General features: G+C 39.9%; 1 protein-coding gene and 2 pseudogenes across 4 annotated transcripts in view; 1 reads left to right on the top strand and 2 right to left on the bottom strand.

Moving 5' to 3' along the window:
* FNBP1 (formin binding protein 1) overlaps positions 1-19,869 on the top strand; it is a 113,974-nt gene that overhangs the window by 15,103 nt on the left and 79,002 nt on the right. The window lies entirely within an intron of this gene.
* On the bottom strand, positions 8,035-8,156 carry LOC120601824 (uncharacterized; annotated as a pseudogene).
* Positions 18,065-18,183, bottom strand: LOC120601845 (uncharacterized; annotated as a pseudogene).

Here is a 19,869-nt window from a genome sequence, read left to right as displayed (position 1 = left end):
GCAGTTACACACGTAAACGAACGCAGAGTCCAGCCGTGACGGAAGAGAACTCTGTTAACGAAGCCAAACTGGGGGTAAGTCATGATTTCAAAGCACGATTTATTTCTTATTCGTTTATGTATTTTTGAATTGGCTACACGTGCGCCCAGCCACCCCTCGTTTTTCTCCCTGGAGGCGAGCATGGTTACTGGTTTCTTGTGGATTCTTCCAGAGAGCTATCAAGCATTTATACATAAATGCCCCCCACCCCCATACAAATATTAGCGTTATAGTCACACTTTTTGGTACCTTACTTTGATCACTTATAATATCTTGGGTTTTTTTCCCGTTAGCATCCTCATTCTTAACCTATTAATTCTTAATAGTTACATAAAATTCTATTTTGCAGGTATATCGAAATTTGTTATAGTCATTTAGATTGGTTTCAATATATTTGCCCATTAAAAATGTGCAGACAAATAGTCTCATATATATTATTTTACGCATGTGTCAGTGTAGTTGGAGGATCAATACCGAGAGCCTGGACAGCGATGGCCAAACCACCCCGTAAAGCAGGTCTCACAGCCATGCCGTCACCAGCCGCATATCTGAGTTTGTCTTGTGGTGCTGCATTCTCTCCAGCGGTGTGTAGTCAAACGTTTTGCCGTCGGCCAGTCAGGTGAAAAGTGGCATTTCAGCGTAGTTTTAATTTTCATTTGTCCTTTCAAAAGTTAAGAACCGTTTTCTTTTCTGTAAACTATTTATGTCCTCTACTCGTTTTCTGTCAGGTGGTGATGCAGGATATGAATGTGCTTAAATAAATAAGTATGTTAAACATCTAAGGCCAAATGACTTTATCTAAGGTACTGGTATAGGAATAACTTAGGAAAGAGTAGGAAACAATCTCCAAGAATGTTTTGTTTCCAACTTAGGAAACAATCTCCAAGAATGTTTTGTTAGGCAACAATCAGATTTAGATAAAATGTTTCTTTTACAAACAATGGTTTATAACTATCCCATGTAACTGGATCTACAATAGCAGCTATATTTCTACAAATTGAGTTTATTCTTGGTATGAAAATGAGCGCTACTATTTGACGTTTTTATTCTTGAAGATGTTCAAACACAGTGTGTTGTTTTGTACTTTTGGACTCAAAGCTTTGTAAACGCATAGTAAACTTCTGCATTTCCTAGTTGTAATTGGGTAAAATATGCCCGATTAGTATATTAAGTGAGACTTTTAACAGTAAAAGTAAAATCGTTTTTCGATGTTATTTAATATCTGTACACGAGAGCCCTACGATGCCTATTTACGGGTTTTTTATTTTAAAGTATTTCTGTGAAAACTACAAGTTACCCATTTTTACTATGTCCATTTTTCAGGTTAATAGATGAAAAATATTATCTATTAAACTTTCTGTGGGAAGTAAACTCCATGAGAACAAGGTTTTTTTGTTTGTTCAATGCTGTCTTGCCAGCACCTAGAATAGTACCTCGCACATAGTAGGTGCTCAATAAACCAGACAGTCACCAAACTGGAACCAGCCTTGACGTTTGCCCTCTGACAGCACACCAATTCAGGCTCTTAATCTAATTTCGGGGACTTCCGAACATAGATTTCAAAGGTGAAGAGAGGAGTCGGTTTTAAAGAAAATGATAGTGAAGATTAAAATTATTATTATTTTTTTTTTATTGTGGAAGTGAGGAATAAAGAGAGATTGGTTTTCCACAAACGGCCAAGAAACACAAGAAAAGATGCTGAATATCATTAGTCATTTGGGAAATGCAAGTCAAAACCACAGTAAGGTACTGCTTCACACCCACTAGGTTGACTATAATAAAAAAAAAGTGGAAAATAACAAGTGGAACCCTTGTATTTGCTGGTGGAAATGTAAAATGGTCCGGCCGTTGCAGAAGACCGTTTGGCAGTGTCTCAAAAAATTAAGCATAGAATTGCCATATGATTCAGTAATTCCACTCCTGAGTATACACTCGAAAGAACTGAAGGAGGTGTTCAAATCGATATTTCCGTGGGAATGTTCACAGCAGCACTAGTCACAATGGCCCGAAGGTGGAAACGACCCACACGTCCGTTGCCAGATGAATAGATGGACAAAACGTGGTCCACCCCACACGATGGAATATTATTCAGCTATAAAAAAGAATGAAGTACTGACACACGCTGCAGCTGGGATGAACCTCAGAAACATTAAGCCTAGTGACGAAAAGCCAGACCCAAAAGGTCCCATGTTATGTGGTTCCGTTTACGTAAAATATCCAGAAAGAGCAAAATCCATGGAGGCGGACACCGGTTGGTGTGTTTGCCAGGGTCTGGGGGAGGGTGGGTTAGGGACGACCTGTTTAGCGGGGGTAGGTTTTTACTTTAGGGTGATGAAAGTATTTTGGGACTAGATAGACGGGGTGATTGTACAACATCGTGAATGTACTAAATGCCACTGAGTTATTCTCTTTAAAGTGGTCAGTTTGATGTTATGTGAATGTCACCTCAATTTAAAAGAAAAAAGTTAAACAGATCGATGCTGGGCGTCCTAGGTATCGCTAGGATGGCCAAGGGCTAATCTGGGAAGCTCCCTGGTCTCTGGAAATTTAAAAGCCGTGGTAAATGCTGTATGAAATAATTGATTGTTCACTCTTCAGAAGGGTTTTATACAATGTCTCCCAAGTAATTAAAGGGTTGTCATGTCACGTTTGAAGTTTCCTTCACGGTCGTTTAAATACTCTTATTGCCAAACAGGTATGCGGGTTTACTAGGCGCTATTTAAAAGTACACCTGTGACGTTGAACCAGACTCAAAGGATTCATTGGGAATCGTTCTCTTTGTAAATTAATTTTCTGGCAAGTCCATCGGTATGCTAGCTCCTAAAACCAGTATGTAGCGACTTTCGGTCAAGTTGGCTAATTGTTTTCTCCAAGCACGTGGGAGACAGGAGCTGAAGTAGAAGACAGTGGAGTTCTCTTCTGTGACTGGTCAAAGTTGACTTTTTTACACCTTTAACTGTAATTATAGCGTGCGCCTGAAAATAACTATCTGGTTCTTTTTTAAAGCCACTGTAGTTAGCCTGACTATAAACACTATTTGCGTTAGTACTTCCACAAACATGTATTGTGCAAGGCACTGAGCTGGGTGCCGGGGGGAATGAAATATGAAAAGACTTGACAGCTGTTCTTAAGTTTAATAGGTGTGAGATTTCTAGAAGTTGCCGTCATAATTTTTCATTACCTAAAAAGCCCGTCTGTTCTGAATGACCAGTTTTATGTTATCGTATCTCAGAAGTGCTTTGAAAAAAATGGTCAGCAATTTGACACTGTTTTGGAGAAGTCTGTCTTTAAACAGAGATGGAAATCTATGAGTATCTGTTTAATAGTGATTTTAATGATCTCATTAATGGAAGATGTTAGGACTAAATATGGCTGTGCACCGACACCCAAGATCTGCAGGCGCCCGCAGCATTTTATATTCTCCGTTGCTCCTGCATTGGGGACGGAGGGCTGAAATCTTGTGCCAGTTGTGAAGATGGCAGCTTTTCAAAGTTCTGGAGTGCCAGCCTCCCCGGAATCTGTTGCAGCATTCAGAGCAGAGGACAAGAAACATAAGGTTCGATCGAACTGGACTGTATCTCTGCTGAGCTGGCAAAAGCACATCAAATTCTCTGTTCCCATGGGTAACTTTTGGTGGTGTTACTAAATTCTGAGTACCTGTTGATTTTATGTTGATGCGAGGTGGTTTAAATGTTACAGAACAGTAGTTTAGAAGTCATCGTTGTGCCATGGGTCTCAAATAGACAACACTTAGTAAACAAAAAAAGGAAGAAACCAAGACGTAACACAAGAAAAGTCAGAGAGAAATTCTAAAAGAAGCTGATGAAATGAGAGAGTCAGTGTGGATGCATGTTGCTGATGTGAAAATGAACGAACGTCACGTTGTCCTCTAGGTAGAGTCACTGGTGTCGTCTATGCCAGGGTTTTGACGGCTGATGCGAATTTCCCTCTTAGCGTTCATTGAGAAATGCGATTAAAACATAGAAGGCAGAACAAGCTATAAAGGAGACTTACAGCAGTGGTTACTTTCAAGTTATGTAGGCTTTTTTGTTTTGTCATTAATCTCAGGGAGTCCTGTGAAAATAGTCCAGGGTGTTTATATTCGATAAAATCAACATTTTGTGCATTGGACCACTTGAAAAACAAACACAACAAAACAAGCTGGGGTGGCATCGTTTATTTCTTTCCGGTTAATTATTGCCAAATTTGAATTTGTGTGGCAGATTTGGACTCCAGATGGAGCAGTCGTGATAATCTGTTTTGGATCTTTGCTCACTGATTTTTGTAAACATCAGAGCAAATTACAAAATTGAAATTCTGAAATATTTTCTTAAATCGCTCCGTGGCTGTATCTTTCATCCGAAATCCCTGTTGAATCCACAAAGGCTTTTTATGAAACCAATGCAATCTGGTCGTCAGTCTAATCCAAAAAAATCAATTTGGCTGATTTATGTTGGCTTTTGTCTAGGGAAAAAAATATAACAATTGGATTGTTCTTTTTGATGTATTATTTTACTATTTATTTCTAGCTAGTAAAAGATGATTTTTGTGTGAAATTAAGTCCTCTCTTCACATTTTCAGAGGCAGAATTTTCAGGGTTTGTCGAAACTCTAGTACAGTTTAGCTACATTTTATCCCCACTGCCTCCCACAGCTTTGAGATAAAATTGACATGTAACATTGTACAAGTTTAAGGTATACAACGTGTTAATTTGATACACTTATATATGGAAAAATCCTCGCCACCGGTAGTGCTAGCTAACCCCTTCATCATGTCATGTAATTACCATTTCCTTTCTGTGTTCAAGAACATTTAAGATCTCTCTTGGCAACTTTCAAGCATATAATATATTATTAACTATAATCACCATGCTATACATTGGATTCCTAGAACTTCTTCGTCTTCTAACTGGAAGTATCTTTGACCACCGTCTCCCCATCCTATCCCCCACCCCCTACCTCCAGGTCCCTGGTAACCACCATTCTACTCTCTATTTCTCTGAGCTTGGCTTTATTTCAAATTCCACAGAGAAGTGAGGTCACACAGTATTTGTCTTTCTCTGTCTGACTCATTTCACGTAGCATAATGCCCTCAGGGTCCATCCATGTTGCCACAAATGGTGGGATTTCTTTCTTTCTCACGGCTGAATAATATTCTATGGGTGTGTGTGTGTGTGATATCTTATTTAACCATATATTCTAACTTTTTAGTAAATAAGTAACTGTATGGCTGTGTTGAAAATAATCCAGGTATTCTCTATATGCTATAATCCAGAGAGAAAATCGCAGTGGACCTTAGCAATTCTTTTCTCTCGTCTTTCTGCAATAATTTTTAATTGGCCATGTATACGATGTCATTTGAATTTTCTCCAAAATAGAAATATGTTTTCAAGTTTAAGAAATTCCTCGCTAACACTGGTTCTTCAGGTATTATTAAGACAGTACTTTGAACAAGATATTCGTTCTGTCCTGGGAATTACAGGGGTGAGGACAAACATAGAGTGTCTGCTCTCAAAGAGCTTCTAATCCAATCACTACACAGACAAATGTGGGTTTACACTCTGATCAATGCTACACAGGAAAGACACATACATGGTATGAGCCCACGTGTTGGGATGCCAGAGAAAGGGTGAGGATTCCAGCGGGCTTCCCTGGACGGGTGACTATCGTCTTGCTGGTTTATGCTGTCTTTACAAATACTGCCTGGAAAAAAAAATTACACAGCATGCCTGCAATTGACCACACATTAAATTATTCATAATTCTTAAAGTCTCCATGTCCTTTTTACTCATTAGCATTTCTTATAAATGCTTGACGGTGCTGAGAGTACCATCCAAGAGAACGTTTTCTTTATTCGAGGAAATCCGGGCTTTTCTGTGAGGTCAGTGTGCTTTTTCGAATAGCGCTGTAATTGTTTGGTTGTCAATGTTGCTTTTTTAAATAAAGAGAACCAGCCCAGGAGTTTTTTTAAAATCTATTTTTGAAGGTAAAGTATCAGTGTAGGCCTGCATACGGATGTCCATAGCAACTTTATGCATAATTGCCAAAACTCAGAAACAAGCAAGATGCCCTTCGGTAGGTGATTGGATGCAGAAACTGTGGTCCTTCCAGACAGTGGAATAGTATTCAGCAATAAAAGAAATGAGCCGTCAAGTCACAAAAAGACAAGGGGGGACTTTAAATGCGTATCGTCTGATTCCAACTATATGACATTCTGGAAAAGGCAAACGTGCGGACAGTGGTGGTCAGGGGTGAGGAGGGAAGCGGGCGTGCGTAGTCGGAGCACAGAGGATTCTCAGGGCAGTGAAATGATTCTGTGTGACGCTGTCGTGGGAGAGACGTGACATGATCCATTTGGCGAACCCTAGAGAGTGTACGACATACAGATAACGCAAAATGAGCCCTATGGACTTTGGGCAAGTCTCTTGACCTTTCTGTGCCTCATTCTACCCATGTCAAGTAAGGTGATATTAGCAGTGTTGGCCGCATAGGATAGTTGTGAGGATTAAGTGAAAAAAGTGCCTGTCGCTAGCCATGGGAGCCACTATTGTGATTATCCGTGACCTGAATACTCAAGAGATGGAGGGCTCAGGATAGATGAGGTCTGTTTCAAACGAATCTTACCAAATCTGTATTTGGGATTGAAAAAAAAAAGGGGGTGAAGGAGAAAACAATCTCTATTTACATTGATAACAAAATAAGAGATGTTGGTGTTAAAACGGTAACACCTCCTCGGAAGCTAAGCAGAGTCGGGCTTGGTTAGTACTTGGATGGGAGACCCCCTGGGAAGACCAGGTGCTGAAGGCATAAAAAATAAAAAATAAGGGATTGTAAGCTGATAAGTTCCTTGCAATCTGTGAGGTCACCCAAGGGTTGCCTCGCCTAAAAAAATAAAAAAAAGAAAGAAAGAAAGAAAGAAAAAATTAACAGTCCTGCCAAAAAAATACTGGGCAGTTACCTTGACTATGTGGTTTATCTTGATTGTCAGCAGCTCTCAATCCAATAACACCCTTGCCTTTGCATAATGCTTTGAAGAACCCCTGAAGTCTGGACACTTCCTGATGGATAAGGGTTTCCTGTGGCCTGTCCCAAGTCCCTGGAACACTAGGCTTTTTGCCCTGGTGGTAACCACCAGCGGTGTGGGCTTCCTTCCCAGCTCACACCACGACTAACGGATGTGCAGAAAGCGGGAATGGAACTTAGTGTGGAAGACGGTTTTACCTACCTAGTCTTTTAGGGTGCGGATGTTAACCATTTGACCCGTGCGATGCTATTGCTACGATGTTTAATTTGTCAGTAGCTATTACTTAGCTTCTTGCACGTAGCAGTTTTAAGTACTTTGCACTCTATTAACTCATTTTATGTCCCAGCGGCTCTAGTAGGTTGGTACTATTTTTTCTCGCTGCTTCATTTTTGCGTTCCAGATCTCACGAGAGTCCGTCTCGCTCATAAAACAGATCCCAAAGTTACAGGAGCATCTGAGAAATGTCGTTTTTCAAAAGGCTTCCAAGCCTAGGGTGAAAGGGATATTGAGAGTCAGTAAACAATATCCGTACAATTTCACTGTTCTCGGAGTATTTCAATGGCTTCCCAAATCACTCTGAAATTCTTTTCAATAGCCAGCCTGGCCCTAAATAGTCTGGTCTAGTATGATTTTTCTGACTTCTAATATTCTTCTTCTTTTTCTATAAACTTTTTTTATTATGGTCAAATAGACATACTATAAAATTGGCCATTTTAGCCATTTTTAAGTGTACAACTCAGTAGCCTTAAGTGAGGTGCTATTATTATTTTCACTTATACATGAAGTAACACAGAAGTGACTTTACACGGCCAGTCAGGCGAAGTGCCCAGACTAGTGCCTCGTGTTGCAGAATTTACACACCTCCCCTGCTCTGCCTTAAAATACTTAGCATGACCGGCAGTGCTGTGTTTATTATAGTTTACACATTCGGCTTGTTTTTATCATTTATTTTTACTTATTTTTTATTTTTTAGGCCTACAGCACCTGGTCTTCTTCCTAGGTGGTCTCCCATCCAGGTACTAACCAGGCCTGACGCTGCTTAGCTTCTGAGATCAGACGAGATCGGGTGTGTTCAGGGTGGCATGGCCGTAGACTCGGCTGGTTTTTAAAGCACGATATTAGTGTGTTGGGTATATCGGCATTCACCCACGAGAAATTTGTAACACAGAAACAGGTGCTCAAAACATTGAAATCAGATGAAGCTGGAAATAATTACGACACTCAAAAATAGAGCCAAACATGGTAGGTTTTTTGGGAAATATCTATTCATGTTTATTTTTAAAACTCGGATAGCTTCTTGTTACTAGGAGAACTGACGAACTGACTACCCGTGTATAATTAATGAAAAGAAAACACTTGTGCTGGGATTAGAGGTGTCTAAACACTCAGCCGTCTCACATTCTTTGGCGACAGCTTAGGGAAGGCAGTCATGTACTAGAATTTTTCTTTAGCTTTTTTTCTTTTTTTTTTTTTTGCACCCGATCTCAGGGACTTGAGGCTTTCTAATGGTATGACTGGAGGTTAAAAAAATGATCATCTCCCATATGTAAAATCTTATGTTATTGCATGTTCTTCATATACAACATTGTCAATAGCTCCATGAGAGCGGGGTACCTTTCCGTACACAGTTGCAGCCCAGCGCGTTGCAGAGAGGCTGGCACACGTCGTCCTGAAATCCAGGATAAGAAACTCTGTATATGCACTGAACTCCGATCATGGGCCAGAAGGGATTAAATAGCTGTAGAATTACAGGGAAGGTGTAGCAACTTCCATTGACTCATTCATTCAGCAACTCTTTATCGAAGGGCACGAAAGGCACCCAGGTGGTATGTGCCATTTTCGTCTTGGCCGATAGTGCAGCATGTCGTGAGTCAGACACAGACGAGGCCAGGCTGAGCCAAAGAGATAACTAGTATTAGGAAAAGTAAGAGTGTCCAGGGCAGCTTTGGTAAAGAGATTAGTATCAAGGTAGCGGTACTTGGCAGTAGATTTAGAAATTCAGGGGAAAAGATGGTTGAAAACGAATCCTGGACTTCTGTGTAACATTACATGTCAGTGGAGATGTCTTTACTTTTAGTAAAACCATTAAACTTGAATGAAATGGCAATATTTATGCAATCGTATGATGAATTACTGCCTAGAAGGAAATGCTAACACAATAAGGTGAAGATATGTTACTTGCAGAATAGATATTTTCTTAGGTATCTTTAAAATAATAACTCATAAATTAAATTAGTATTACACCATATTGATAATCATAAACAATGCTTTCTGAAGAAAATTCGGAGCATGCAGAAATGTAAACTGTAAAATAGTGTGAAAAACCTTCATAGTTCTAGCCCACTGAGATAACCAGACATTACATATCTGCATGTCAAAATATGCGTGTAGAATTTTAAATCGAACTAGGCAAAATGCTTATACCAAATGTGACAGCTAAACCTTAATATACGAGCAGCTTATGCAAAACTGTAAGAAAAGTACAAAGTTTATAATAGACAAATGAATATATGTTAAAAAGAGGATAATGATGAGAAGAAATTCCAAAGGTAATGAATAAACATGTATAAAAAGGGTAATTTCACAAATAATCAAAGAAATGCATGAGACAGCAGTTTGCTTAGCAAATAAGCAAAACTTTCTTCTTCATATTTTCTTTGTTTCTTTCTTTGTTTCTTTGTTTCTTTCCCTCCTTCCTCCTTTCCTGTCCTTCCCACCCCTCCCCTCCCTTTCTTTTTTTTCTTGTCTTTCGTGATAATATTCAGCAGGCAAGGCCGGATTTCAGCCAGGCTGCTTCAGCACAGCTGTGCTGTTCTGACTGGACACAGAGTCTGTTGATAATTGGTCATTAAATATTTTTACTGTCACCCCTCCTAGTAGATATCGATGGGCTTCAGGATCCCCCTATTCAGAAACCTAGTCGTTTTCATGGGACTGTAAACTAATCTTTCTGAAATTTCTTTTTATTTTTGTATAGTAAAGATCTAATATGTAAGCTCCATGAGACTAGAGAATCGATGTCCCCTGTCCACTGCTGTGTCCTCAGTTCCTAGCATCGTGTTTGGCACATAGTAGGTGCTCACTAAAATACCGACGGTTGAATGAATGGATGCATGTCATTTAGGCTTTGAGTAAAAACGCAACATATGTTGCTTAGTGTAATATTTTGTGTTTTCTTAACCTTCGTAAACATTTTATCCGGGGGTGAAATTATCTATTATAGTCCTGCGATAATATGTGAAAAATACTTTCAGCTATTAGACAATAATAGTCCTGGAGTTTTTTAAAGTTTTTTCTTCCCCAAGTGTGAAGTCTTTTTTGCAATCAATAATCAATTCATACTTGTTCCATATTGAGGAACGTTTTTTATTTTTAATGGGAACAAAACAGGAAGGACATCAATCAAGGAAAAAGTAATAGTTCAAATATTTATGTCATAGATTTTTATATTGACATCTTTTATTTCATAAAATGTTTTATCTTCATTTTTGACCTCCAGTTGGCTCAAGCACCCTTTAGTTTCTCTTAGACTGAAGGTTTTTCCATGAACCCAAATGTAAACTAACAAATACTAATTATGGGATATTACAAAAGCATATTTAAAATTGTCTCTATATAGTCTGATGTGTACAAAAAGCATTAGTAAAAGGAACACCCATCTACCTTCCACCCAGGGAAAGAAACAGAACATTCCTTTGCTCTAGACGCTCCCGATGGCCCCTTTCTGATCACGACCCCCGCAACTCCCCCACCCTAATTGAGTATTATCCAGAATTTTGTATAAAAGAAATATTTTTCGGTGTTTCTTTGTAGTTTTCCATCACTTATGAAGATATCAGTAAATAAACTATTGTTCCTTTTTGCCTGATTCTGGACTATGTAAATGGAATCAGATGGGCAGTTGGGTTGTTTCCGGTATTTCGCGGCAGTGGACATTCCTGTGCACGTCCTTTTGTGCGCATGAGCAGGAGTTTACTGTCTGCGCCCATGACCTTAAGATGTGTATTGAGTGGAAGAATTGCTGGGTTGCTCAGGGACACAGCTCACCACTACTGGGCAAAACCAACGCGTGTCCTCATTCATGGCCCCAGCTGTGTATGAATGATTCCATCTCAACACATGCTTGCTACTATCTGCTGTTGTCCCACCTTAAATTTACCAGGCGGGTGGGTGTGAGATGGTATCTCATTGTAGTTTTACTATACACTTCCCCGATTCCTAATAAGGCTAAATATAATTTCATGTTTAAATTCTTATTATTTTTGCCCCTATTCCTGTTAGGATTTTTTCGCTGCCTTAAAAAAAATTGATTTAGTCCTCATCACAAGAAAAAAATTTTTTCTGTGTGTAACTATGTATGGTGATGGATGTTAATTAGACATATTGTGATCATTTTGTAATATATACAAATATTGTATTATGTTGTACACCTGAAAGTAATATGATGTTATTGTATACCTCTAGTAAAAACAAAGAAAGAGAACATTGATTTAAAAGACTTCTTTCTCTTTTCTAGATACTAATCCTTTGTTGATCATATGTGTTACCAATACCTTCTCCCAATTTATCCTTTATCATTTTACTTGCTTTATGGTATCTTTTCATAAGCAGAGTTTTTATATAGTCAAGTCTATCACTTTTTTTCTTTATGGTGCATGCCGTTTTGTGTCTTTAAAAATTCTTTCCTATCTCAAGAGCAGAACGATATTCTGCTATATTGTCTCCTGATGGTTTTGTAGTCTTGCTTTTTACATTTAGGTCTTTAACGTTCTTCGAATTAGTTTATGTGTAGTGTAAGAAATAGAGGTTTGATTTCATTTTATCCAGTGACATACAATAATCTCAGCACGTCCTGTGTGTTCTTCACCCATTGGCCTGTGATGGCGATGATCGTGATGGTCCTCATCGAATTAGCACTTACCAAGAGTTTACTAGATGCCAAGCAGTATTCTAAGCATAAGATAACCTATCGAATCCTTACAGTAACCCTACAAATAGATCCTGCTTTTATCTCCATCTCTTGGATGAGAAACAAAAACACAGGTTAAGAAACTTGTTCCATGTGACACAGCTAGTATGTCAAAGAGCCAGTCCACCTGCCTCCAGGCCTCACATCCTTACCGTAAGAGTCGATGTATTTTCTACACGGCTGGCTCATTTCTAGACCAAGAGTCTGTTTTTTTCAGAGCCTGTTCCTGGCCTTTCTGCTCTTTGCATTTATTTATTTTTCTGTCCCTGGCTAATGCTACACAACCTCTTAGTTAACTTTATCACGAGTCGGTGTCCAGTGTGGCTAGTACCCCTGCCTTCCTCTTCTTCAAGAGTATTTTCGCTATTGATTGCCACTCTATTTAAATCTTTGAATTATGTCTTCCAAAAAAACCTGCTGGTATTTTAATTGGAACTGCTTCGACTCCATCGATAATTTGGAGGAGAACTGATACACTGTACTTAACAGTATGTAGCCTTCCAACCCACAAACATGGCTTATATCTCTCAATTTTACTCTGATTTCCCTCAGTGTTTTTTAATCAATTTTACTCTGATTTCTTTCAGTGTTTTTTAATCAAGTTTTACCATCTTCTCCACGATGGTCTTACCTATTTTATTAAATAGAGATTATAGAATCGGGTGAGGTTGTCACCTCACCTGAGTCTATTTATAATAGGTTTTTAGGAATCGAGTGAGGTTGTCACCTCACCTGAGTCTATTTACAATAGATTTTTAGGAATTTTTGATTTGGGATATGCAAATTAGGGACTGTGGATCTGCATTGAGATGGTCATAATGGCTCTTCTACCATTTATCTGAATTTATTTGAATAGTCAATCTCTGTATCCGAATATTCCTTCCCGTAAAGGCTAGTCTCTCGTTTTAATTCCTTTTCTGAGAACGTCAGTTCCAAGACATCAACTGTTTTTGGAATGTAGAACTGAAATAAATTACATTTCACAATATTAACAGGGCAAATAACAAACTGTACGTTTTTATTTTTATATACATTATGCTGTCTGCTTTTCTTTTCTCTGTGTTGCTTGATTAGTTAAAGAACCTGTATCAGGTAGGGGGAGACTACATTTTACAGATGAGGAAACCGAATCTAGCCCAAAGTAACATGTCTTATAACTATTAGATTCCGATTTTGAACCCAGGTGTCCAGGCTCCAAGTCCATAGCTTACACTCATTGCACAAACAAAGGAGCCCCAAAGAAGTCTCAGAGAAAAAGAGGGATTGTTTTAGGTGGCAGACACCACCAGCTCTGAAATCACCAGTCTTATGAAATCCTGCTATGGTCTCCAAGGCCCCCCGACTCATTGGGCCTCTGCCCGTCTCCCCATCTTTCTCTTTCCCTTCACACTCCAGGTTCAAGGGGTTTCTTTCATTTCCTTTCACCTGCTGTGTTTTTTCCTTCCTTGAGCCCCTGCACTGGCTCTTCCTTCTGCCTGGACTGCCCCCCGCCCCCCACCTTCTCTCTCTGATTTGCCCACTGACCGTTAGTGACCTTTCTTGTTTCAGCTTGAACCTCCCACCCTCTGAGAGGCTTTCCCGAGCTCCACATCGAAATTGGTGCCATATGTCTATGCTCCCACCGCCCTTTTATTTGAACCCCCATTAGAACTCTACTGTTCTCTACTGTAACATCAGAGCCTCACGCAGAGCTTGGCTCATGGGCAGCGCTCAGTAAGAAATGATTGCATGACTGCAACTCATTGGAGAGAGGTGGGACGTATGAGTTAGACCGAAAGTGACAAAAGACCCAAAGGGAAGTGTCTTAGATGAAGAGGACACAGGTCTTTTGAGGCGTCCAGAGGCAGAGAGGTTCCAGGATTGCTGTTGAGTTCAGTAATTTCATTCCAGAGCCAGGCAGTTTTTTTTTTCGTGTGTTTCCGCCATTCTGAGAGTCACAGGCAGCCATCACCATGTCAAGTAAAGACGAGGAGGATAACTGTTTTCAGGAGCCACCCTTAGATATCCCATGCATCTGGTTAGCCAGGGTGATGCCAAATGCCCATGTCCTAGCTGCAGGGAGACGGGAAAAGCGATCCTGTAATAGCAGGGTGGTGGAGGGTTGTGGCTGGATTCTTAGCCAGGAGGTTCTGTCCCAAGGGATAATCTTACAAAACCAGGGATTGGAAGAACAGGCCGGACTCACAAAGAAAGCTCGCAGGTACAGCCATTTCGAATGCCCATTGTAATGTCTTTCATCTCCGCTTTATTCTTCATCTCTGCAGGCTGGTGCGTTTTCTCTAACTTACTACCCCTTGAACCTGGAGTGTGAAGGGACGATTTTCACTTCTTAGCTCCGGCACCTGTTCCCAGAGAGTTTCTTATTGGTCCGGACTCATCTCTCATGTGGGTCCTTTGGGTCAGATGCCCACCTGTGGCAGTGGGGTTGAGAGTTGAGACCCCTTGTCTTAAAAAGGGACAACACCTGTGTGTTTGCTTAACTTTCTTAAAATTGTAAATGAATCCATTGCTAAGTGTTTGAAAAGCTTTTTCATTAGTATTAACTGTTTCAGGAGGGCAGGGCTTAAAAATTATTTTCCCTATGATATTTTTGTAATATTCCCCCCCTCCCCCACCCTACGCACACACATGCTTGGAAATACTTAGAGTTTAGACATAAGACTTTACAAATCTGGCTTTTTCATTTCATTTAACAATTTAGCTTCTACATTTTGCTCTTCCTTAGTCTTTGCACTGCCTTTAAAGTTCCTCCTGGTATTTAGAGTGTGGTTTCCTCCTTTCTCCCTTCTGCCCTTGGGTTGGTCTTGAACTTGTTTCCTGGGGGAGGGAAGCACCCACAGAGAACAGGGTGGGATGTTTGAGAGGTGAAGTTAGTTCTCCAGGGTTTACAGGAATGTGGGACAGCTGGAGGAGGGGAAGGTGAGGAACTCTTGTACCTGCTGACGGTGCCAGCTCAGGGAAGAGACCAGTTCATATTGAGACAGCCCTTCGTTGTCCAAGCTGATGCAGAGAAACCTGGAAGCGAACGAGAAGATTCCATTTCCAGGTCGAAGCCAGACACTGAGGACGCTGAACGTTTGCGTTTTAAAGATCTTCATCTTGCAGTCACAACTTGGCTTAGCCCCTCTTGAGTTCTGTCACGGTGAGATAGAGCGTTTTTCCTTGGAAAGAACCAGATTTTACTTCTGTACCTAGTTTCTCTCTTTTATTAGTGTTGATCCATCCCCACCACAATTAACAGATTAGACCCAGCTTTCCAACCAACCTCGTTCTTATGGCCTCGTCATTCTTCATACTTTTCCTCTTCTGCTTAAGATGTATGACAGTGCCTAGCTGAAGCAGTAATCTTTAAGACCGTGTGAAAAATTAGTGGGCCTTTTTTTTTTTTTAAAAAAAGTAAGTGCTCTTTAAAATGTTTTTGTTTTTTTTCCTTGAAAATCTTATTCTTTACGATCTCTTTGACTCGCATATTTGGGACAGTCGCAGATGCTGGTTTGTTGCTTTTACCGTGTCCAGAGGAACAGAGACGGGAACCGAAAGTGACTGAAGGTGGTCTTAGAACATTGAACTAGGGCAGAAGCTACCGCGAGCAGCTGAACATGGCCTTGCAACGGCCCCTCCAGATCTCCGCACGGACTCCGGCGTAGGCAAAATTCTGGTGCTTTTTCGACAGGTTTTCTTTCTCCCCGTCTCTGTTCATTTTAGGATGCAGCGTCACATGGCATGGCGTTCGGTGGAGGGCAGCCCTCCTGCGCGCACGTCAGTCCTGCTTGTCCTGCTCTCCGCGTCCTCTGTCGCACGTCCAGCGTCGGCCTCCTTACTGCCCTTTCGCACAATAGAACGATTGTCATCAAAATGGGAAAATGCAGCTTCTCATATTCTATGTGCCTGGCCACATTCTTTATGTCACTAACTTCATCCATGTGCTGTCGGATTTTTTTTCTTAAGGTTTTGGGTCTTTTAAAACTCACATGTATTTTCATCTTGGATATGTTTACGTTCTTACCGCTTGTGTTTAGAAGGAAATTGCTGGAAAGAACCACAGACATAGACTCATTCCTTAGTATTTTCGTTTTCACAACAGAAACAGACAGACATAGGTCGTGGCTGGTTGCAGAAGATACGCCCAAATCGTTACCCGTTTTTACGCAGGTTGTAGACTTGAATTTGAAAGAGATTCTGAGTGCCGTAAAACATTTTTTTTTTTTTGCCTGTTTCTCTTTCTAGTTAACATCCATTTTATTAACCTGACTGTCTAACGATGACGCTGCGATGTTGAGCCCCTGTTTTGTCAATATGTCACAGGCTCTTGCGTTGGTAGGCATTTTCAACCCAGGGAGCACATGACCCTAATTCACAGAATCCATAGTGGGAACAGTGGAGAAATAGATGAGTTTACAGAATCTGCATATACTTCTGCTGTTACCACAAGGTATCTGTGCCTCTCGAAATCAACCCTCTAAAGCTTCCCTTCACATTTGATTCATTCTTTCTGTGGACAATGAAGTCACTTAGGGTAATGGTTTTTCATCACTTCAAGGTTTGACACTTTTATGTTGAAAATATATATGTGGGTATTTCTGCTTTCAACTTAACGTATGAGAAAAATTCTTAATCTGTCCTTGGACAGTAACTGACGTCTTTGTTAAAAATTTGAGAACTGGGATTTACAGGTGGTGTTTGCGATGACACCGTTTCGTTTATGAGGTTTTATAAAACTTTTTTTTTTCTTTCCTGTCCATACAGCCACTTTAATATCCAGACCCAAATTGATTTTTTAAAAACATTTTAAATGGAGGTTTTGTTAGATCTACTCTGGGTAAATCTATACCTTCTGACAGTTTTCTCTCAAAGGTAAGAGGAAGCTAATACCAGTAATGTCATCCCAAGGGATTCTATTTAAATAGAGCCATTTAAGGTCGGCTTCTCAAAAGCCCCAGTCCTTAGGAAAGTGGATTTGTCCAAAATAAGAGGATCCCAAAACAGCGATGGAGACAGCACCCCCAGAAGCTGTGTTACGGAGTGAGAGTGAGTAACCTGCTCAGACAGGAGTGGTTTGCTGTGGAGGACAGTTGGCCCCAGGATAGTCTTATTCTGAGTCTGAGCCATTTACATAAAAGTAACTTTAGCAACTCAGTTTCTTACTAGATTGGCTTAGTCCAGGGATTTTTGAATTAGTGTCAACTTAATACACTTTTCAATTACAGGAAGTATCATGTTCCAAGTTGACCTACACTTTGGAGAAAAACTTCCTTGTGGCTGACTCGGGTCTCCTTATCTCAAAGTAACTTACAAGCTTTTCTGATTGTAGTTCCTGTGTAGCTTGTTTGCATAATTTGAATTAAAAAAATCAGATTTCAGAAGACTTCCTGAATAATAAAGAATAATCATTTTATACTGAGCTAGAGAGACCAGCCTTAACAGGTGACCGATGGATTTATACTGCGGGCACCGAAGGCAAAATTTGTTTGTATTGAACTTCGTGACTCTTCAGGGACTCTGCTGAAGATATAATGACCCAAGCAAATGCCATAGTTCATATTATTCTGGTTCAATCTTCAGTGTATAAGGAACTTAATCACAATATAGTACATCAAACCAGACCTGAAAATATTGTGAAATGCAGCAGTTGTATACCGACCGATACGATTACATTTTTCTCATTCGTCTTTTCGGCTCAATCGGCCTCTCATAGCTGAAAGCTCCTGGCACAAACCTTCGGTTGGTTTGAATTCAAGGGGCAATGAGAGCTCAAGAGGAGGCTTTGGGGGGAGGGGGAGGGAGAGCTTGGAAGGTCCCAACAGGATGTAACCAGCTACTTGTAAACATCTATTTGCAGTCCTCAGCAATTTTACAGTTAATTGTTGAGTCTTTATCTAGTATGCACTTACAATTGTAACAGCATTTTTCTGGTGAGGTCAAGAATTCTACTTTCTTTTCTTTTTTTTTTGTGTAAGGGGCAACCTTTGGTTGATCTCTCAATCGGACAAAAAAAAGCAAGGACCTTGTTAGCTTACAATCCCTTATTTTTTACGCCTACAGCACCTGATCTTTCTAGGTGGTCTCCCATCCAAGTACTAACCAGGCCCGACCCTGCTTAGCTTCTGAGATCAGACGAGATTGGGCTCATTCAGGGTGGCATGGCCAGAGACTAGAGTCTCTACTTTCTTAATCTTTGGCAATATGCAGCTTTCAAGCCGGAATTTTGGAGTGTGTGTCACATAGTGGTGGTTCTCGAAATGAGGTCCCTGGACCTCTGGAGGTTCTAGGAAACCTCTCCTGGAGTCTACAAGGTCAAAACTATTTCATGGTGATCCTAAGACCTTGTCTTTTCCACTGCGTAGACGTTTGCACTGATGGTGCAAAAGCTGTGGGACGTAAGGCTGCTGGTGCCTTGACACGAAGCAGGGTGGCGTCTCCAAGCTGTGCCGGTGGAAGTTACTGTGCTCTTTACCGTAAGCTGTTCAAAAGGAAAAAAAAAAAATCAGCTTTATTTAAAAATGACCTTGATGAAACAGTAAAGATTATTCCTTTTATTAAATCTCGACTCTTGAATCTACATCTTTTTAATAGTATGTGCGACAAGATGGGAAGTCTGCCTAAAGCACTTTAGTTCTTTCCAAAATACTTAAGTGACTGTCTTGTGAGATGAACTGGCTGCTTTTTTCACTGGGGCACTGTTTTTCACTTCAAAGAAAGGTTGACAAACCCTTAAGCATTTGGCAGACATTTTATCAAAAATGAACATAGTGAGCCTGTCACTTCAAGGAAAGAACTGACAATATTTCTTGCCAATGATAAAATTCTAGCGTTTAAGTGAAAATCGGAAGTTTGGAAAATTTGTATTTGCCACTGTGAGATTGACAGCTTCCCAATATTGTAAGACTCACCAACTAAAATGAGTTAGGCAGTGATATAAACAAATGTGGTTTTAAAATATGTTATAATGAAATGTGTCAACACTTGGAAGATCTGCATATGTTAGTATACTATTATTTTCTAAATGACCAGTGCATACATTATACAGTCACGCACCAGTAAAAACCATTCGAAGTGCAAGATAGACTTGCACATTTTATTGTTACCAAGTATGAATAATTTGCATTGCTATGGCTCAGATTTCACACTGCACCTAGCCTTGAAGAAACCATTATTTGTCAAGTTTTGAGATGGTATCCATTAAGAATATCCACCATTTCTTAAAAAGGCTATTGAAATTCTCCCCTGTTTTCTAACTACGTATCTATGTAAAGTCATATATTTTCAGATACATCAACCAAAGGGAGGAATTAGAACAGATCGGATGCAGAAGCACCTGTGTGAGAATCCAGGTGTTTTCCATTGAGCCAGACATGGAAGAGATTTGCAAAAATGCAAAATGGTGCCACTCTCGCGTCACTATTTTTTTGTTTTGCTTAGGAAAGTAAGTTCTTTAGGGGGGGAAATATATATATATATATATATATATATATATATATCTTACATTAGCATATAATGGGTTCATTGTTTTTTTATTAATTAATATTTTTCAAATCTCTCAGTCTTTAATTTCTGGTAGAGTAAATATTGATGGTTACAACCCACATAAACAAAAGCTTACTGATTTTTCAGATGGCAAAGGGGTCCTCAACTGCCGGCACGTGATGTTGAACAGGAAAGCATGCGTCTTTGATGATGGCACCATCCCAAAGCAGCAAAGGCTGTTTTTTAAAGGGCCGCTTATAATATTTGCTCACGAAGGAGTCTTTTTATGATTTGGAATTTTTTTTTTTCCATTCAGTTGTCCACGTTGTAGTCAAGAATGTAAGTGGGTTGATTAGTTTTTCATCTGTTTTGAA

The sequence above is a fragment of the Pteropus medius genome, unplaced genomic scaffold (genome assembly GCF_902729225.1).
Source record: "Pteropus medius unplaced genomic scaffold, Ma_sr-lr_union100, whole genome shotgun sequence".
Classification (NCBI taxonomy): Eukaryota; Metazoa; Chordata; class Mammalia; order Chiroptera; family Pteropodidae; genus Pteropus; species Pteropus medius.
The sequence above is the reverse complement of the archived record's forward strand: the minus strand, read 5'-3'. Positions and strand labels throughout refer to the sequence as shown.